The following is a 22,435-nucleotide window of genomic DNA, read 5'->3' on the forward strand; positions in this document are numbered from 1 at the left end:
TGATAAGTGAAGAGTTTCAGCACTAACCATTAAGCCCAAAAAGAATTTTAGTGTTGGTTGTTACTGTGTGAGGGATGAGTTAAGATTAATTCTTAATGAAGTTCAGTTTTAAGAACAAGTATCTTAAAACTAACAAAGATACTGGAAGAACTTCACCTATGTAGTCTTAGAGGTGGTGCCGTCTCAAAGAAGAGTTGGAGTTTCTCTTAAAAAGTTTATGAATCAGGATTGCACAAGGCCATGAATAGTGTAAAGCGAGTGTTGTATAGAATACTTGAACTCTAATGTATTTATGTGTGTAGATTCACCGATAAGGAATAACCGGTTCAAAGCCTTAGGCTACCTGGAATTTTGATATACATTTGTGAAACTTACACTAAGGTAAAATTTAAATCGAAAGATATTTTACTTTATGCATATATACAGTTTATGGATAGAATTCTTCAATATTATGTTTAAACAAGTGGGGGATTGTTGGGATTGTTTAAATATAATATATAAGAATTTGTTAAGTTTTATCACATCTAAAAGCGCCTTGCATTCTCTACATTTAAGAGATAGCCATTTCCAATAGGAAGGGTGCCGTGGTGCCAAGTTTGGGCACCGCGGCGCTAGAATGGACATAATTTCCAGCAAGTAGGACGCTTTGGCGTCGAGTTTGGGCGCCGCGGCGCTGGAGTGGGCATAATTTCTGGCAAGCACGGCGCTTTGGCGCCGAGTTTGGGCGCCGTGACACTGGAATGGACAGAGAGCAGAGCGCCGTGGCGCTGAGTTTGGGTGCCGCGGTGCTCGGGCTTGCGTGGACAGTTTCTGATTTTCCAGAAACTGGCGCTGCAGCGCCCGAAATTGGCGCCGCAACGCCGTAATGATCAGACACGATTTTTGAAACTTGAATTGACACCAATTCAAATGGAAAATGTGTCTCTTTAAGTTTGGTTGTGTCTATGCGTATTGTTGTGATAAAAAATTATAAAAAGAATAAGAATTATTGATAAATCAATAAAATAATTCTCCACAATTTTTCTCTCTTTTTGTTAAAAAATTTACAAAAATTCTAAGAGTTCTCGTGTTCTTGTCATTTTACTTATAATTAACAACTTAAAAACTTATTATATCTTGCGAATAATTTACGGAGAACCGGAAACAATCTCTAACAAGAGAGTATAAATTACGTTTTAAAAAAAACGTACTTTTTACGTGGTTTAAGTCTTCCCTCAATATTTCTAACATCCAAGTTGATAATGACAGAACTCAGAAGATTAACTCTGATAATGATATGCCTAGAAATTATTTAAAATTTGTAAGTCCTATCAACAGAACTCAGAAGATTAACTCTGATAATGATATGCCTAGAAATTTTGAAATTTGTGAGTCCTTGACAGGATGCGAAAGACTCTGCACGTTGAATGAGTCAAAACTTTATAAGCTTTCTTTAAAAAAAAAAAAAGAAAAAAAATATAAAGAAATATTGACTTAAAAGTAAATTTTGAATAGAAAATGAGGTTACATGACATTTTCCTTTCTCGTAATTGGATAGCAAGTGACAATGTTACTAAATTATTTAATTGGTCTTAACATCACGTGATGCTCACGTGTCATATTAGATGTAAATTTATATTTTTGAATTGTACCTACGTTTACGTTTATAGTGGTTGAATGTATGAGAAATAAATTGAAGTTTAAAATTATCATTTTAAATCTTTAAATTGTGTATGTAATGAAAAAAATGTGCAAAAAATATAAACATAAAGATAATAGTCTAAATAATATGATTCGTAATTGATAAACATATATAATGAAACGAACATATATAATGAAACTCTAATAATAATAAACAAATTAAAGCTGGATAGATAAATATATACATGTACAATTTAAGATTTATTATTAATAGTCGTGACGCTTTAATCTACTTGTTATTTAATCAAGGATACAGAAGTAAATAGGACACGTTACTGTATAAATAAATAAAATCAAAAGACAGAATATATTTTATGTATTTAGTTCTTAGCTAGCTAGGACACCGGATCTAATTGGTATAACGTGAAAAAAGTTTTTGGATTGTTTGGCTTTTGATCTTTTGGTGTTTTGGTGCGTGTGGGTGTTTTGCTTTTGTTTTTTTGTATTATCAATTTTTTTTGTTCCGTTTTTACGGACACCTTATATATATATATATATTGTATAACTCATGAGTTGACGGACTCCATGATGATAATGACAGAACTCAGGAGATTAATGATACGCTTAGAAAATGCATCATCTAAGATTTGGAAATTTCCACCTTAGTTCTTAGCTAGCTAGGGCACCGGTCTAATTGGTATAACGTGAAAAAAGTTTTTGGATTGTTTGGCTTTTGATCTTTTGGTGTTTTGGTGTGTGTGCGTTGTTTTGCTTTTGTGTTTTTGTATTTTTTTTATTATCAATTTTTTTTGTTCCGTTTTTGGGTAAATTTTTAAGGGATTATTTTTTTAGAATATAATTTGAGTGTAATTTTTTAGTTGAATTTAAGTTATAACTTGAGTGGAAGTTAGAATTTGAATAAAGTTGAGTAAAATTGAATAAAGTTGAAACTTAAAAAAACGTGAACTTAAAAAAAATTAAAACTTAAGTTGTCTTTTTTGGGTAAATTTGTAAGGGATTGTTCTTTTAGAGTATAATTTGAGTGTAATTTTTGAGTTGAATTTAAGTTATAATTTGAGTTGAAGTTAGAATTTAAATAAAATTAAATAAAATTAAATAAAGATAAAATTTAAAAAAATGTGAACTTAAATAAAATTAAAACTTAAATTGTCTTTTTTTAAATTTTTTAGACAAAAGAACGTGCCCACTCGTTCAATGACGGACACCTTATATATATATATATATATATAGAGAGAGAGAGAGAGAGAGAGAGAGAGAGAGAGAGAGAGAGAGAGAGAGAGAGAGAGAGAGAGAGGGGGGGGTTCAAGTTTGAAGTTGACATGTATAACTCATGAGTTGACGGACTCCATAATGTGAATGACAGAACTCAGGAGATTAAAGTCTGATAAATGATACGCTTAGAAAATGCATCATCTAAGATTTGAAAATTTCCACTGCGAAGGACTCCTGCTCGTTGAATGAGTCAAAATTTTATAATCTTTTTTTAAAAAAAGAAAAAAAAATTATAGAAATGAGGTTAACAAAAAATTTAAAAAAATTATATGTACTTAAAAGTAAATTTTGAATAGAAATAAGGTTACATGACATTTTCCTTTCTTATAATTGGATAGCAAGTGACAGTGTTTCTAAACTATTAAAAACGTTTGATTTATGGATTAGAATTATAAGATTATAATAATTTTTAATTTATGTGTATTTTTTATGAGAAAAAATACTGTAACAAATCATGAATCATGATTCGAATCATAGTACAAATTTCCTTAACTAAACAACCCCTTAATTGGTCTTAAAATCACGTGATGCTCACGTGTCATATCAGATGCAAATTTTCTATAAATACCCACAACTCCCGTCAAACAATACTCATCCCTATACTTACTACTCTTTCTTGCCAAGACTTCATAAGCTGACAACAAACAACAGATATGAGTTTCCCTTCCCATTTTGTTCTTCTTTTCCTCCTTTTACTTAACAAGTCCGTATTTCCCTTTGTAGAGCCAGCAACTTTGAATATAACAACAGACAAAGAAGCTCTCATCTCCTTCATGTCAAGCCTAAGTTCTGAGTCTTCTCCCAACCCTATCTCAACATGGGCCAAAACCGAATCCCCATGCAACTGGACCGGGGTTCTCTGCGACAAACACGGCCAGAGAGTGGTGGGCCTGGACCTCTCCGGTCTCGGGCTCTCCGGGACCATAAGCCCACACATTGGAAATCTCTCCTCCCTCCATTCCCTAAACCTCCAAAACAACCATTTCGCAGGAGCAATTCCACATGAAATCACAAAACTTTTTAAACTAAGAGTTGTCAACATGAGCTCAAACCAAATTGAAGGAGTTCTACCGCCAAACATAAGCCACTGCAAAGAGCTAGAAACGCTTGACTTGATGAAGAATAGAATAACTGGAAAGATTCCTGAGGAGTTCAGTAAGTTGACAAGGCTTGAGGTCTTGAAGCTGGGAAAAAACCGTTTCTATGGTGAAATTCCTTCCTCATTAGCCAATGTTTCTTCTCTCACCACATTGTATTTTGGAACAAATACTCTTAGTGGAGTCATACCCGATGAACTTGGTCGTCTTAGGAAGCTGGAGGAACTGGATATAACTATTAACAATATAACAGGTATGCTATTTATTTACTTGAAAATTTTTGTTACATTTTATTGATTAATATAAAATTTTTGGATTATTCTCATACGTGTCCCCAAACTTTAATATCATTCACACTTTACCCCAAACATCAAAACTCCTACTTTGCCACTTAAGTTATGAATCAGTCCTACATCATTATGTCTATTATAACTTAAACAGACGGAAAAAGGAGATAAATATTGTCACGTGGTCTTATTGTTAAAAATTTTAATTAAAAAAATTGAACAAAGATTCTAAAAGGAAGAGTTCTTATAATCTTTACGATTCAGAGTGAAAAGAGCGATAAATTGAGGAACCAACCATATTTTCTTAAAGGTTGCTGCTTGACAATTTTCTTGTTCTTCCTTTTGTTTTTGTTTCAAGTGGAAACTTTTCTTTTTCTTGTTTAATGCTATGTTTGGTAGGAATGAAAGAAAATATGATAGAAAGAAAATATGGAAGTGATGAAAAATAACAATGATGGAAAAGAAATTGATTTTCTTTTATGTTGTTTGGTATGAGAAGATGGAAAGAAAATGAGCTTGCCTTCACTTGTTTGGTATTGGAAGTTAAATTGGGAGGAAAGAAAAAATCTTACTCGTAAATTATTTTTATACCCTTAAATTTTTTGTTTGAATGTTGATGGAGAAAAGGGTAGTTTAGTAACTTTGCTCACTTTAATGAGTTGTCCTTATTTTTTATTATATTTTCTGCCCACTTGTGGAAAGAAAAAAACGGTGGGGCTCACATGTATTATTTTTCACTATATTTTCTCTTCCTTTATCTTTTCTCTCCTACCAAACAACCTACATTTTTATTTTTCCTCCTAAAATTCCTCCACCTTATTCTTTCTTTTTACTTTCCTTTCCTACCAAACACACTCTAAGTGATCTAGTTGATGATGTTTGAAAACAAGGAAAAAAAAAATAACAATCACTACGTGGACTTTTCTTCCTTCTCTTCCTATATACCTCACTATTCTCTAGTTTAAAAGACAGAAAAGACTACCCAAAAAAAAAAAAAAAAAGGCGGAGAAACCATTGGTAAACATACCCCTTCTTGTTATTGGAAAACATTTTTAATTGTATGTAAAAATTAAGATTTTCATCCTTGTTTAACTTTGAAATTTGAGGTTTGAAAAACCATCACATACTTAAAATCTTGTTTTTTTCACTCTAGTACTAATTAAAAAAAGTGAGCATTTTTTCCCACACAAATCCCTTTTATCTTAAAAATATTAATTTTAATCATTATCTAGATACGAAAAGTGAGGCCATGTTTGTTTCTGTTTTCATTTCCATTTTTTGAGGAGTAAAAACTGAAAATGGTTTGAAGATTGTGTTTGGAGCCCCATTTAATCAAAAACAAAACTGAAAATGTTTTTGGTCTTTCTCATAAAATTTCATAGTTTCTGAAAATGAATTTTACTCGTTTTTCCATTTTTATTTTCTCCTCACTTTTTTCCCGTACCACACCAATCTCGGCCTCTTCGTCTTCATCAGCGTCTTCACCGACTCAACTACGCAGACGATGGTCGTTCACCGGAAGATCTGAAAATCTTCTCTCTCCTCCACTAACTTGTAGCCTCTTTCTCTCACTCTCACTTTCTCTCTCCTCCCTCTCTCAGAAGCCCAATAATATTTATTTAATATTATTATTTATTTAATATATTTAATATTATTATTTATTTAATATATTATTAATTTAAATATTATTACATGTTTTTAAAAATTAACCACCAAACACAATTTTAGTTTTTTTTTTAAACTGAAAACAATCTCAGAATAAAACTACTAAACACATTTTCAGAAATGATTCCAAAATGAAACTAAAAATGTTTTCATTTTCATTTTCATACAAAAATAAAAATATTTTATAACCAATTCCAAAAGCACCCGTAGTTTCCTTGGCTTTCTTGTGAATTTTTCATTGAGAAAATTGTTAACCCTTAAAGTAAATAGGTCTGAATTTTTATCTTTTACTCTTGATTAGTATAGTTATTTGACTAAAAAGAATTTAAATTAAGTGTAAGTGATAAAATTCAGGCCCACGCACTATAAGTCTCAAGAGGAATTTGTCTTATTTTTCCTTCAGATAATCTTGACAAATACCCCTTGAAAGTACATAGATCAGGATTTTTTACCATTTACTCTTAATTTATAACCTTTTTAGTCAAATAAATACACTAACAAAAGGATATTTATCATGAGTAAGGGGTAAAGGTCTCCAGACTCATGCACTCGTAAGGGTAAATTCTCCATTTTTTCTTCCCTTTTCCATTGCTCTTTCCAATCCCAAAAGCCTTTGCACATGTTACCGAATTTGACTAAATGCCATCATTTTTATTTTATCTAGGATTATTATCACTGGTGACTCATGAACTTTAAGGTCATATATAATTTGCCTCCTAAACTTTGTATTGTTCCCGCTTAACTATTATGTTGTAATTTATGTTAAAAACCGATAGAAAAAAAAAAGAGAGTAATGCAATCATATGGTCTTTTTATTTGAATTTCTATTAAAAACAAAATAAAAACCACATGGCCACACTTAATTCCTCCTTTTCGTATGATTTTAACATTAATTCTTACAAAATGGCTTAAATGAGACAAATTCAAAATTTAGAGGATAAAATTAGAGTTTTTAAAGTTTAGAAGATAAAATGATATGACCGCAATATTCAAAGATACCAGTAAAATTAATTATTTTCTCAAATATTCGCATCGCGACATTCCATTGTGCAACATATGTTTTCAAAAATTATATCAAGCTGCTTAGCACAATGCACTACCATAATACTAACCATTTCACACAATTTATTTTTTAAAATGTTATCTCAAACTAAATTTAAATTCCAACAAATTTGTAAAATAGAAACTTAATTAAAAAATAAAGGGTGTTTTTGGTATTTTTTTTACTAACTTTGAAAACGTTTTGTGAATCTTTTAAGGCACAAAAACAAAAACAGTTTAACTGCATTATTTAGGATATGCTTTGTAAACGAGAAAGAAAACAATTAGTAGTAAGAATAGTTTTTGCTCAGAAACTAGAAAAGTTTCCCTTTTCCATTATGAACAATGTTATATTAAGTACATAATTACTAATTATTAGTTATCAGTTATATAGTTTATTATTTATTAACTATTAAATAATTGATTAATAGATAGTAATGGCAGTTAAATAATAAATATTATTTTGTAATTATTAAAATTATGAATTTAATAATATAAATAGTAAATAATAATTAGTAATTAATTATTAGTTAAAGATTAATTACGAAAAGTTGGTTATCTAATATATTAATAATGGAATAATTAACAATAGCTAATTAAATTTATAATTAAAAAAAGTGTAATAAGACATAACAGGATAGTCGTTGATTGTAACTTTTAACTATATTACCCTTTTTCACGTTAATGTCACGTTTAATAACTGTTTATTTACTTCTACACGTTGCTTGGACAATGTCACAACAACACTGTAACATGCGTAAAAGGATCCTGAGAAAATGATTGCATTATTTCTCTCAAAACTTTTGTTTCCGTTAATGCCAACTAAATAGATTCATCGCTCTGCAGGTACCATTCCTACTTCTATATATAACATCACTTCACTCGTGAATTTGGCTGTTGCTTCAAACGATCTCAGGGGTGAAATTCCTTATGATGTTGGTGACAAGCTTCCCAATCTCTTGGTCTTCAACTTTTGCTTCAATAAATTTACAGGAAGAATTCCCGGGTCTTTGCACAATCTAACAAGAATAAGAGTCATTCGCGTAGCTCACAACTTGCTTGAAGGAAATGTCCCTCCTGGTTTGGGAAACCTTCCCTTTCTTGAAATGTACAACATTGGTTTCAATAGGATTGTAAGCTCTGGTGAGGATGGTCTTAGTTTTATCACGTCATTGACAAATAGTTCTCACCTTAAATTCCTTGCTATTGATGGAAATCATTTGGAGGGTCTAATACCAGAGTCCATTGGAAATCTCTCCAAGGCTCTATCAATATTGTACATGGGAGGGAATCGCATTCATGGAGATATACCTGTTTCGATTGGTCATCTTACGAGCTTGACTTTGTTGAATTTGAGCTCAAATTTGATCAGTGGTGAGATTCCAACTCAAATAGGTGAATTGAAGGAACTTCAAATGTTGGGTTTGCCCAACAATAAACTTTCTGGTGCTGTCCCAAAGTCCTTGGGCAATCTAAGCAAGCTAAATAGTATTGATTTGTCTGGGAATTCCTTGCTTGGTCATGTACCAAGTTCTTTCGGAAATTTCCAGAGTCTGCTTTCAATGGACTTGTCCAACAATAAGCTCAATGGAAGCATCCCAAAAGAGTGTCTTAACCTCCCTAGTTTAAGCACTGTTTTGAATCTATCCAATAATTTTCTAAGTGGGCCTTTGCCTGAAGAGATTGGGAGCATAGAAAATGTGGCTACCATTGATATTTCTAACAACCTTTTGTCAGGTCAAATTCCAAACTCAATCAAGGACTGTAGAAGCCTTGAGAAATTGTTGCTGGGTAACAATAGGTTCTTTGGTCCTATTCCAAAGGGTCTAGCTGAAATCAAAGGCCTTGAAAGACTGGATTTGTCCTCCAACCAACTTTCGGGTTCCATTCCTGAAGATCTTCAAGAGCTGAAAGGCCTTGAGTACTTGAACTTATCATTTAATAACTTGGAAGGAGTGGTTCCCAGAGATGGAGTGTTCAGAAACTTGTCTAGTGTCCATTTAGAAGGAAATAAAAAGCTTTGCTACTTGGCATGCGGTTCTGATTCTCATCGAAAAAGAGTGACAAAAGTTATTCTTACTGCTTCTGTTCCTGCAATTCTAGTAATGTGCTTTGTAGTTGGTTTATTGCTCTATCTCAGAAAATCCAAAGCACAAATTACAGAACATGTGGAAGTACTAGATCAAGGTCAGCATCAGATGATCTCTTACAAAGAACTTCGTCAAGCAACTGGATCTTTCAACGACGAGAATCTGATCGGAAGAAAGGAAGCTTTGGCTCAGTATATAAAGGGTATCTAAGAGAAGGATTCGCTGTCGCGGTAAAAGTGCTCAATACACGCATAACTGGCTCTTCCAAGAGTTTTGTTGCTGAATGCGAGGCGCTGAGGAATGTGCGTCATAGAAATCTTGTCAGATTGATCACATCCTGCTCAAGCATAGACTTCAACAACACGGAATTTCTGGCCTTGGTTTATGAGTACATGAGTAATGGAAGTCTGGAAGATTGGATTAGGGGCAAGGGAAGGAAAGCGAATGGGGCTCCATTAAGTGTTGTGGAAAGACTGAATGTTGCCATCGATATTGCTAGTGCCTTGGATTACTTGCACTTTGACTCTGCAGTTCCCGTGGTTCATTGTGATATAAAGCCCAGCAACATTCTTTTGGATACGGAAATGACTGCAAAAGTAGGAGATTTTGGGTTGGCTAGACTGCTTATGGAGAAAACTGGGACGCAAACTTCTATTAGCTCCACCCATGTGTTGAAAGGTTCAATTGGATATATACCTCCTGGTTAGTACTATTGCTCACATCTTAGAGCATTCATTTATTTACGGATATTATATGTTTGTTTTTAATATTTTCATGCCGTTAATGTTTAGTAACTCTTTGGTATGATGCAATTAGTATAAACTTATAACAACTAAATTGTAGTTTTACTATTTGTCATATTGTGTTGTGTTTACTTTTGTTATGACATGATTTTTTTTTCTCCTTTTGTTGAGAATGTTATGTTACAACAAAATATATTATATTCTAAAATATCTCTACATATAGACATGAAGATTTTCCTGATTAATTGAATATCTTACTTTCAAATTATATTTTTGATTTCTTATCTGACGAGTCTATTATATTATTTATCAATCAACGAATGAACATGGTATAAATGCAAAAGTTGCTATTTTCATCCTGCATATACCAACCTACTTGGAGGATTTTTTTTTTTTTTTTTTTTTTTTTTTTTTTTTTTTTTATTTTTTACCTTTTTTCCCCCCTTGGGGGGTTTTTTTTTTTTTTTTTTTTTTTTTTTTTTTTTTTTTTTAAGTTCTTACCATATTAATATACGGATTGGACATGTATTCTCTCAATCTCATTTTTTGACAAAGAAATTTTTCTTGTTTTTGAGCTTGGCAGAGTATGGTCTAGGAGAGAAACCCTCCATAGCGGGAGATGCGTACAGCTTCGGAGTGATGCTGTTGGAGCTCTTTACGGGGATGAGCCCTACGCATGAAAGTTTCACAGCCGATCTCAATCTGCCTAGATGGGTGCAGTCCTTTTTCCCGGAAAATTTGGTGCAAGTACTAGACTCAGAGCTGTTGAAATTATCCGGGGATGTGTACAATAAAGGAAAATCTATAACAAGCCCTGAGACAGAATATGATTGCCTCACCAAAGTCATTGAGATTGGTCTCTCTTGCACTACAGATGTTCCTGATGGGCGTATGAGCTCAAGACTTGCCCTCCACGGTTTAAAAACTGCCAAGCAGAACCTTCTTAAGCAGACAATAGGAAAACAGTTTGATAGCGAATAAAAACTACCTAGTTATCATTATGTAATATGCTTTAAATACATCTTTAAATAAAAGTAGTGCCTAGTTGAACTAGTGTGAGGTAGCATTTCTATTAGATATGTAACTATAAGACTATAATACATCTTTTTATATAGGAAGCGCTTGTCTGTAGTCCCGTAATTTGAAAATAAGGGACCGGTCCCAAGAGACATCTAATGCGTTTAAGGATGATTACTTGTATTTTTCAAAGATGAAAGGGATCGGACGCTAGCTTAGGAAAGATCAAGGGCAGTCCAGGGCATTGGAAAGTAGTTATGATAGGCAACTGGTTTGTCAACCGGTTTCGCTAAAGAATAACTCGAGGCACAAATTAGCTTTTAACTATGTGAATTGTTTCGTCATACCCTCAAAACTTGACAGCATACGTATTGTGCTGCAAATCCATAATGTCTCTTAATCCACGCCTTCCATTTGAAGCCGTTTGTTTTTCGAACAAAATTGCACATGCGATGCACACAAGGAAAACAAATGTAATAACTGGAAAAATTCAAATGTTAAATCTTGAATTTAGTTAAGATTTAAAGTGTGAATCTTTTCATAATCGGACTTTTGCGTCAACAAATGCCACATTTTTAGAGCATGACTATATGAAAGATTTTAAGCCTATAAGCAAAGTAGTACTAGAAGTGTTGCTTTCCGATGAGATTAGACCACAAGCGTCAAGAATTGTCGGAACTCAAAGAGATAAGGTTACGATTCCTAATCAAACTCCTGTAGCACCTCGTTATAATAAGAGGGTAAGCAGGTTACCTGACCGGTACATCAGGAAAGCACAAATTGTCACTGCTGATAACGGTAAGGAGGATCCATTGACTCTTAAGGCTGCGATGGATGATTCTGATAAAGAAAAATGGCAAGCAGCTATGAAACTCGAGATGTAGTTCATGTACTCTAACTTAGTCTGGCAACTTGTAGATCTACCCGAAGGGGTAAAACCTATTGGATGCAAGTAGATTTTCAAGAAAAAGATATGAGCGGATGGAAAAGTGGAGACTTATAAAGAAAGGCTAGTGGTTAAAGGTGATACCCAGAAAGAGGGAGTTGACCATGAGGAAACTCTTTCACTGATAGTCATGCTTAAGTCCATTCGGATACTCCTGACCATAGCAGCATATTTTGACTATGAGATATGGCGGATGGATGTCAAGACAACTTTTTTGAATGGCTATCTTGAGGAAACCATCTATATGGATAAGCCAGAAGGTTACATAAAGGAAGGCCAAAAGTAGAAAGTTTGCAAACTACAGAGATCCAATTATGGATTAAAGCATGCATCTAGATCATAGAACATCAGGTTTGATAAGACTATTAAATCTTATGAATTTGATCAAAACCAAGATGTATCAAACGAAAGAAAAGAAGATGTTCTTAATCTTTACTAGCCTGAATATCTGATATTCAGTGGGAGTATTCAGTCATTATCAGTTGAACTCATGATTTGATCATTAGGTAGCGATATAGTATGTCCTTAAGTGTATGAGGAAAGCAAAACACTATAAGAAAGTTTAGTCAGTGAAATAGTTATCTTTTAGCTAGATACACAGACTTTGACTATGAGTCATGCATATATTTCGAGAGTCGACATCCAAATCTGTGTTCACACTAGGTCAAAGAGTCATTATACGAAATGTTGTTGAAAAAGTGTGATTGCTAATTCTATCATTAAGGGTTAATGTGTTGTAGCTTGTGAAGCAGCAAAGGAAAGTAACTTGACTTCAAAAAAAAAAAATCTTAACACTGGAAGTTGTTCTAAGGATAGATTAGTCATAGACACCTGAAAGATTCAGGATTAGAGACATATTCTACATGCTTTAGGACAAGTGGGAGATTGTTACGAATGGTGTCCTAGAAACATGAGATGTAATATGATATTTATTATTTATTTAATAAAATAGTTTATTCATTATTTTATGTGCATATATTAATGAATATTTTATGAATATCAGTGAAAATTCAATGATTATTTATGTTACCATAAATATTGTATATGAGTATTATATGTGAGAGGATAATATTTAAGGATAATAATCAAAACGACGTTCGTAATGAATTTAATTAAAGTTTGAAATCTTTAATTAAGACGTTACTAATACATGTCATTCCCATTTAGAATAGAACAATGTTATCCGCACTGTTAATATGGTGAGATTTTTTAATGAGTGTATTACGCATAATGATATTATATGGAATAGGGACGTAGACACAATATAAATTTTTGATAATTTCTGTTAAGTATAGAAATTCTAATTGAGTCTACCGATAGTCATATATAAAATGATATTAATCCTGAATTCTTAGCAGACTCTTATTGTGACGACCCTTACTTTTGGTCATCATTACTACGTTCATACTTAGCTCACTTCCTAACTTTTACTACTTTAGAACTATAAACTCTAAAAATTTATGCTACTTTTTACTCCTTCAATAGTGAAATAGATTCTAATGTACTTTACTGAAAACATTTTCAACTTCTTAACATTGAATAATCTGTAGATAGAATTCTTTTAAAACTTCAAAGTTCGTTCCTAAGCATGGTCATACATTCGACTTACCATTTGCATACAACTATCGTTCACATGCTATTAACATGATAGCCTTTGGGTACATCAACATACTTAATGACTCGAGGTTGCTAAGCATCGCCTCGTTGTCTCGTATTGTTGGGATAGGTTGATACGAACCCCGCCAACGATGTGACGAAACCCGTAGCCAAATATGGAATACGATCCAAGATCTTCAAGAACTGATGGAAACCTCGACCCGTTGCTTAGCGAAGCAAGAACCCTGGTATGGTGAAGACGCCACAAACGAGTATGGAAATTCGTTTGATAAGTCAAGTTTGAACGCCACAAGGAAACCTTGATAAGTTCAGAATAGTTTCTTCAAGAACACAAGAAGAATATCTCACAAAGTGAATGAAAATCAAAAACTTCTTATTAATTTCATTTTTCAGCCTTAAATAGCCGACAACAAACTGGAAAGGTTTAAAAATTGAAAAGTCCTATTCTATCTTTAATGAGATAGAAGCCTAAAATAAGATAAACTTAAAAACAAGATAAACGCAAGCCTAAAGCTTATCCTAGGGAAGGAATCTGAATTTGACTCCAACTCCTTCCTAAAAAAACGCCTAAAAACTTATCCTAGGGAAGAAATCCGAATTTGAATCTAATTCCTTCCTTAAAAACGCCTATGATGGAATTTATGATAAAATCAACTCTTTATCCGCAATTTGACTTGGTCCCTTGCTGGAAATTGCGCCTAAGCCTCTTGGAATATGCAAGTTGGCCATGCAATTGGCTTGATGGACGTTTAAGGTTGATTGTCTTTCTTCCGGATTGACTTTGATGGCTATGTTCTCATCATAGGTGTCGTTAAACATGAGATGTAATGAGGATATTTTATTATTTGATTAATAAAATAGTTTATTCATTATTTATGTGCATGTATTATTGAATACTTTATAAATATCATTGAAATTGCTGCCATTATTTATGTAACCTTAATATATACGAGAGGATAATATTTAAGGATAATAATTAAAACGACGTTTGTAATGAATTTAATTAAAGTTTCAGAATCTTTAATTAAAACAGTACTAATACATGTCATTCCCATTAAGAATGGAATGGTGTTATCTGCATCATTAATATAGAGAGATATTGAATGAGTGTGATATGCATAATGAGATTATGTAAAACTGGGACATAGACACAATTTGATTTTCTGATAATTTCCGTTAAGCATAAAAAATCAAATTTGAGCCTACCGATTGTCATATATAGATTGATCTTAATCCTGAGTTATTAGTAGACTCATATTTATGAATTCATGTTCTTTAATTTACTCGGTACAGATTTTGAGATCCTAAATCCTATTCCTTGTATCTTAGGAACATGATGAAATAGGTAGCCAGAAATGCTGATATACAAGATGGAATCCATTCATTCTTCTTTGAAGAAGTAGATAAATAATTCTCTTGAGGGTTGATTCGGTTCTTGAATAAGTAACGAGCTTGTATTCATGAATGTGTTTTATGAATATACTATCAATTAGAGAATCAATGGTACTCAATGATAAAGATGTAATTAGAGAGATTAGCGGATTTTACCTAACTATAATTATGAATTATTTATAGAGGATCGATCTATATTCAATGACTATATCAAATGGACACTTCAAGTTCTTAGAAGTAAATTATATCTATAATTTTGAGAGTCCAATTCTAAATTTTTAGTGAAGTAACTTTTGGACTTAATAGAATTAATAAATTAATTAAATAGTTTAACTAATTATTAATTTTATTGGAGCTCGGAATTATAGGTCCATAAGTGCCCCCGTCATCCTTGTATTATTTGCAAGACAAAAATGGATTATCATATTTTATTTCACTAGCGAATAATTAATTGAGAATTAATTATATATTAAATAATGTGATTATTTTGTTAATTTATCACACACTGTGGTGGGACCACAGGGGACGTGTAACACCGGAAAAAAATTACCTGGATTTTAGTTGCTTGCTCTCTAAGTAATCCAGTTTACTTGTTTGACAAGTTTTCCAATTAAATTCAAAAAGGAAAGTAAAATGTTACTTTATTTGGAATTGAATTTAAGCTAAAATTGAAATTTGGATTAGGAATGAATTTTCTCCTACTTTCCTTAGAGTTGGCCGGCCACCCTATAACAAAAGAGAAGGAAAGTTTGTTTCCAAAAGAGAAAGGAAAACTGTATTTTTAATGAGATTAAAAATATAGTAGTTACCGATTTCTTATTTTCTTTGTCTACAAGCAAAGGCTTCTCCTAATTGTCTATAAATAGGAGACAATAGAAATTGGAGAAGGGTGATTGATTTTTCTCCCTATTTTCTTAGAGCTTGGCTGAATCCTACAAGAGAGAAAAAGAGAAGAAAAGTTCTTACAATTTTTCCAATTCTTTCACATACATGTGTTGACAGTGAAAGAATATAAATTAGAGAGTGAACGTTCCGATAGTTTGTACCTTGAGTCCACACTCATCGTCTTGCGAAATCTAGGAGTAGACGAGGAAGGCTTAGGTGTTCTAAGAAAGCTTTTGGAGCGAGGAACGTTCGTTAGCCAAAGACCTCAAGTTATATTCCTAATTGTTAGCAAGGTATCTTTTCTTACATATTAATGAGATTAATTTATTTTGGCATAAATTAATATCATCTATAGCGTATTCAAAAGGTTTTATAAAAATTTTTTGTTGTACACGATCCACACTACTACGCTTCCGCACTCAAAAACGTTTTGAAAACCAACACGTATACATTACTTTCATTACATAATTTACATACTCTTACATCCATAAATATTATATACTTTATACACATTGCAGCGTTTTCAAACCCTCGTCTGCCACCATCATGCAAAATAAGTGAGGCATTAAAGTTATTTTTTCCCGAATAAAGAACTCCATGCCAAGAATTAACTCAAAATCATCAAGGGGAACAATGGTAAGATTACTCTCACCTTCCCAGGAACCAACCCTGAGAGTTATCGTAGCTGTACCTTAAACAGGGACTGCACTAGAATTGACCGCCTGCAACTTGTGGGAGCTTTGGGTCATCGTTAGTCCTAGTTTTGCCATGATCTTTTGGGATAGGAAGTTGTTGGTTGGCCCCGTGTCCAACATAGCACGAACTTCCTTTCCATCAACCTATACCATCATGTGCATCAAGCCTTTAGTTGGCGAAGACTTTTCAATCGTGATTGTGTTCAGCAACTGCAATGGGTTCATTCTTGAGGTTTCTACACCATTAGAAGTATTAGCATTACCTTCCTCTTGTAAGGCGAGGGCACTGAGCCTATCCTTCTTAGGGCAATTCTTTGCACTGTGAGGACCGTCACAAATGAAGCATCCATATTTGCTTTTGGACGGGGACTTGCTAGTCTCGTCAGTCTTCTTCCCCTTCGAATCTATGGACATCTTATTATCCTTCAGAATGACTTGCCTTTCTTCCCATCACTATTCTTTGTGTCTTAAGAGTTAGTCATTCAGAAGTCCACTAACCCGTCCGCAATAGCATAAGCCGTAGGCATATCTTTCACACCTTGCCTCCTTAGCTCAGTTTGCACCCACGCCTGTAACCCTGACATAAAATTGAACAATTTGTCAGATTCCGACATATCCTGAATGTCAAGCATCGAAGAACTAAATTCTTTAACACAATCTCGAACTGTCCCCGTGTGTTCTAAATTCTTCAGGGACTCCCCCACAACCCAGGCAGTGTTGCAAGGCAAGAATTAATCCTTCAATTCTTTCTTTAGCGTTTCCCAATCTGGGTCGGCCGGTGCTAGCATCATCAACCATCCGTGTACGCCACCACAATTTGGCGTCACCATCCAGGTATATGCTTATGATGGTCACCGTCTCTGTTTCTAAAATTTGAGCAGCCTTGAAATACTACTTCATATCCCAAAGAAAATTCTCCAATTCCTTTGCACTGCGGCTATCGTTGAATGATATGGGTTCCGGGACTTTGATCTTCAAAACGACACCATCATGGAGATAAGGGCTACCCAAAGCACACTTCAGAACCATGATCTCATTCTCCAAATCTTTGAAGTTCCCTTTCACTGAGTCGATGAAGGTCACGGAGTCCTCCAACATCAATTCAAACCGAGTCTTCATCCCTTGGGTCAATGACGCATTAGCAGTGTTGAGAGTTACGATATACTCCCTTTGTCTCTCGCATTGAACAGCTAAGCTCACCGCATCATCGATCTCGCACTGACAAAGTTTTCCAACCGAGCCACACGTTCCTTCAACTCGTTCATAGCCATACCTAGCCTTCAGTCGAGCTCTGATACCAATTGTCACACGGTTATATTTTCAACTTAAAATTTGATACAATGTGATGGCATTAAGTCACAAAGACTTAGCCCGCCAAACCTGCAACCACAAAGGTTTAACCAACGAGAAACTAACAAAAGCCATACAAGCTTTACGGAAACCCTTTCCAACCTTTCATTGCTCTCATAAAAGGAATACACTAGCTTAGGCTTAAACGCTAGATCACACAACCACTGTGTCTTAGTCACAGCCTAGCAATATTTATAAATAATTTGTTGTGGTTAACACCCCCAGCCATGTAGGTTTGCTGGACTAACCAGTCCCGGCCAAGTGTCCCCTCACTTGGTCAGTTACAACGCCTACTAAGTCTCCCAACTTAGTCATATTCGTAGTCACTAAAGCCACTAACCGTTGCTGCCTTGAATCTCGATCATGGGCACCACATCGTCCTTTCTTAGTGCGCCAAACGGCCCATGTGTGCCTATTTACTGCAACAGTCTGCACCCACAACATCTCTTGACTCAGTCTCAGCGGTTCCTATTTTTGTGGCCCTCGCGCCACCTGTCCAGCCACTCAACGAGCCCTCTGAAGCAGGCCTTGGTTACTTCTGACTTTCATGGTCCATGAGCCACTTCGTTGCCCCACTCCGCACATGGTCCGGTCATGGGCGAGAATCTCGTGCGGAGGTTGGGCCACGCACGCTAAGCCGCTTGTGTACGTGCCACCTGGCCCCATGATCCGTACATCTAACCAACTCCGCTTATTTCGCGCATTGTTTGAGCCTATTGCGCATTGTGGCTGATCTGTGTATTTGTCCGCGCACTTGCCCCGCATGCTGGTGGCACATGGACGCACATTGCCTTGCCACACCTACACATTGCTTTCGTCTGACTCGATCTCAGCCTGCAACATGCCTCATTGCCTTGCACTTGTCTTGGGTGATCTTCACACCCCCTTTGCGGCCCATGGCACCTATGCAAGGGCTTTGGTGTGTCATGGCCAAGTCTTAGCTGATCAAGGGGCTAACAGAAGGGAAGGGGTGAGAGGAAAGAAAGGTGGAAGAGAAATTTTTGCTTGTTTGGTAGGGTGGATTGATGGAAGGAGTGGATTCTCCAAGAGGTTGTGAATCCACCCGGGCCCACCAAAAATAATTCCTTTATACTGGACGAATTAGGAGGTGAAGGGGAGGTGAAGAAGAAAGTTAATGGTGAAGTGTCCATTTTGACACTTTTTTCCATAAAACTTGCCATACCAATTACTATATTTGTATTTTTTTTCAATACCGTTCTATCTCATTACATATATTATAACGTTATGAATAATTTGTTTTTAGATATAGATAAATGATAACTTTAAAACTCATGTATACATATGTAAAACATATATTTAATTGTTATTGCATAATATAAGATCTGTTTAGTTCGCTGATTTGAGTTTTTAATTCGAGTTTAGATGTGATTTTATGTGAGAGTTTTTTACTGTAGGAAAAAAGTTAGATGTGACTATTTCTGAGAGCTTTTTACTATAACAAAACTCAAATCGGTAAAATGAATGGAGCCATAAATTTAATATTTTCTTATTTTTTCAAAATTTTTTAAACAATAATAATTATTTTCATTTTTCTCTTTTTCTGAAAACTCCTTTATTTGTATGTCCATATACTGGTTTTATTTTTTTTTATAAAAAATGTTCTCATATGTAAATTTTTTAAAATTTTATTTGTTTATATGTACAAATTGAATATTAAAATTTTTATTTATAGAAAATTACATATAACATTATTAGTTATTAATCAATAGACATCTTAAAAAAAATAATTTATTTTGCATGGGCAATGTAACAATTTTAGGAATCAAATTAAACCTCCCATCTTTTTTTTTTTCAAATACCAAAAACAAGTAGCAGGAACAACAATTATTTATTCCTCTCATACTAAACAACTTTGAGAAAAATTACAATTCATTTATTTTTTCCCACTCTCATCTCTCATACCTAATCCATATCCATCTCTCCTATCATACGAAGTAACGAAAAATGTGAAAAAAATAACATAAAAAAATAGGTGAAAAATGTATAACATAAGTGGGGGATTTTAGATTAGTTTGGTAGTGCTATAGATTTAAAAAAAATTACTTTTAGCTGTGTTAAAGGAAGAAGCAGCTGTTACAAAAATCAATTGAGGTTTCGTAAACTATAATTATAGTAACTGTGTTGGTTCCAAAATCAGTGTAATAACGTTTGGTAAATTATGAGGTTAAATTGCTGTAAATAATTAAAAATTACGACTATATTATATTATACTATAATATAATATATATATATAATTACAATATAATATATATTTATTATTATATTTAATATAATACAAAAAAACTATTATTATATAATTATGATATAGAATATAATAATATTATTAAAATAATAATTTAAAAATAACGATTATATTATATTATAATATATATAATATATTTTATTATATAATCATTATTATATTATATTAAATAAATATATTATATAACTATAACGTGTGTAGTACACTATAATATATAACAATATTAGAATTATAAGATTATATTAATATTTAATTATATTAATTATTATATTATTATTAATATAATAAATATAATTATATCAATATAATATAATGTAATAATATTATTAATATAATAAATATAATTATATCAATACAATATAATATATAATATATTATAAAATAATAATTAGAATATCATATTATAATTATATTATAATTATAATATCATATTATTAAAATGATTATAATATTATTATAATATCATCTTATATGATAAAATAATAATATTAGAGTTATTAATATAATTATGATATTATTTGTTATAATATTATATTATATTACGAGTCTGAATTTTAGATTGAGAATATTGTAAATTTTAAATTTTATTAGGGATATTATGGGTATTATGAAAGTTTCATTAATTGTACTATGATAATTCCCGCACAATCTAAAAGCTAAAGTTGTCTTTAGGCTGCTTTTGATTTTGGCTGTTGATTCTTGAAAAACTCTTCAAAAAGTACTTTTAAAGAGATTTACTAAACACTTAAATCAGCTTCTACTACGAGCAGAAGCTGATTTTGAGAAGGAAAAGCAATACCAAACTAAGCCACTACCAAAGGAGAGTAGACGAGTCATAATCAAGGTCACGTGACTCGATCAAAATTCAGATGCTACATTTGCATACATGTGAAGTTTCTTTACTACCATTTTTTTGCACTTTCGAATTTATATTTTTATTGTACGGGAGTTTCTCTTATAAGATCGGAATAAATTACTGATAATTTTTTTATTTTTAGCAGTTAGATCCGTATCAATATATTTTTCATATTTTTCAATCTAATATAATTTTAATCAAATCTAACGGTCAGAAATTAGCCTTATCGATAGACCGGTCTACCAAAGGAGGTCCTTTATTATACTCTGAATTATAACTTCATAAATTATTTGCATTAAACACCACATTATTTAACGAGGAAAAATTTCATGGCGGTTCTCATATTTTCTTTTAAAATTTAGTTTTCATGAAACAACTAGTTGCATTAGTAAATTTAGGCAAGAAAATTGAGCTACTAATAACCACGTGTTACACATCATTGAACTTGAAAATCTTCTTTACTTTTTGCTATTAACTTGGATACTTCAGTACCAGAATTGTATTTTATTGTGAATTATGCATTACAAACATCATATTTGATGGAAGGAAATAGTCAACTTTACATTTCAATTGTTTAATTTTATTCAAATGCAAGTGGTGGTAGTAGTTCACTTTCAAGTTCTTGATCTCCATACAAGTCAAAAAATAAAAAATAAAAAAGGATATTGTATTGTAGAGCACGTTTGGTATAAGGATTATAAAACCTGAAACCATGATTCTGGTTTAAACCAGTATTTATTTATAAAAAAGTAAAAGGTGGTTTTGATTTGACTCACTCATAATCAGTGTTTAATTTGGATGATTCTAATTCAAAATTTGAACACTAATGTGATGTTTTAAAGCAGAATCACCCATTATTATAAAACTACCCATCTTAGTTTTAGGTGGTTCAAATCCTTGATTTTGGTTCTGCTTTCAGAATCATGATTTAAGCTCAAAATCATGAATCATAATTCTAGTTCCAAAATCAAAACTAAAATCACTATAATTTAAATGCTTGTACCAAACGAAGCCTAAGTGTAGTTTTATTTTCTAGTAGCAATTTTCAATAATATTTGTGGTGAAAGACCCCGAGATTGCTTCTTTTTTTTCTTCTTCAATAGGTTTATATGTGAGATTGTTGCAAAGGTAATGCTTAAAATTGCTTCAAAACGATTCTTATATGATTTTTGAGTTCTATTCACAGCATTGGAACATCTTCTCATTAATTCTCATCAGTTTGGTCTATATGATGTGTGTGGATAAGCATCAGCACCAAAAGAATCGGAAAAGAAAAGAAAAAAAAAAGAGTATATTGTTGAGAATCTTGGATATGACATGTGTAATAAGGGTATAATGGTCAAAGCATTTGTTTAAACTTAGTTTGTAAGTAACCTGTTTTACTTGACGTTTTTTTTTCCCTCCTTAATTGTGTTGTGGTGATGAGTGGTAAGGGGAGTGGGGAGAGTCGGAGAAAATTAACCGGCATTATTCGAGTTTATAATTTAAGTTTTATTATAATAAAAAATTATTAAAAATAATTATATTTAATTTTTTTATTATAATAAAAAATTCTCACATAAAGTCACATCTCAACTC

The 22,435-nt window shown here is 32.8% G+C and overlaps 1 pseudogene; it reads left to right on the top strand.

Annotated features, from left to right (window-relative positions):
* Nucleotides 1–3,566: 3,566 nt before the first annotated feature.
* On the top strand, nucleotides 3,567–10,967 carry LOC21399806 (annotated as a pseudogene).
* The last annotated feature ends 11,468 nt before the right edge of the window (nucleotides 10,968–22,435 follow it).

This window comes from Morus notabilis, unplaced genomic scaffold (genome assembly GCF_000414095.1).
Source record: "Morus notabilis unplaced genomic scaffold, ASM41409v2 Scaffold112, whole genome shotgun sequence".
NCBI classification, from domain to species: Eukaryota; Viridiplantae; Streptophyta; class Magnoliopsida; order Rosales; family Moraceae; genus Morus; species Morus notabilis.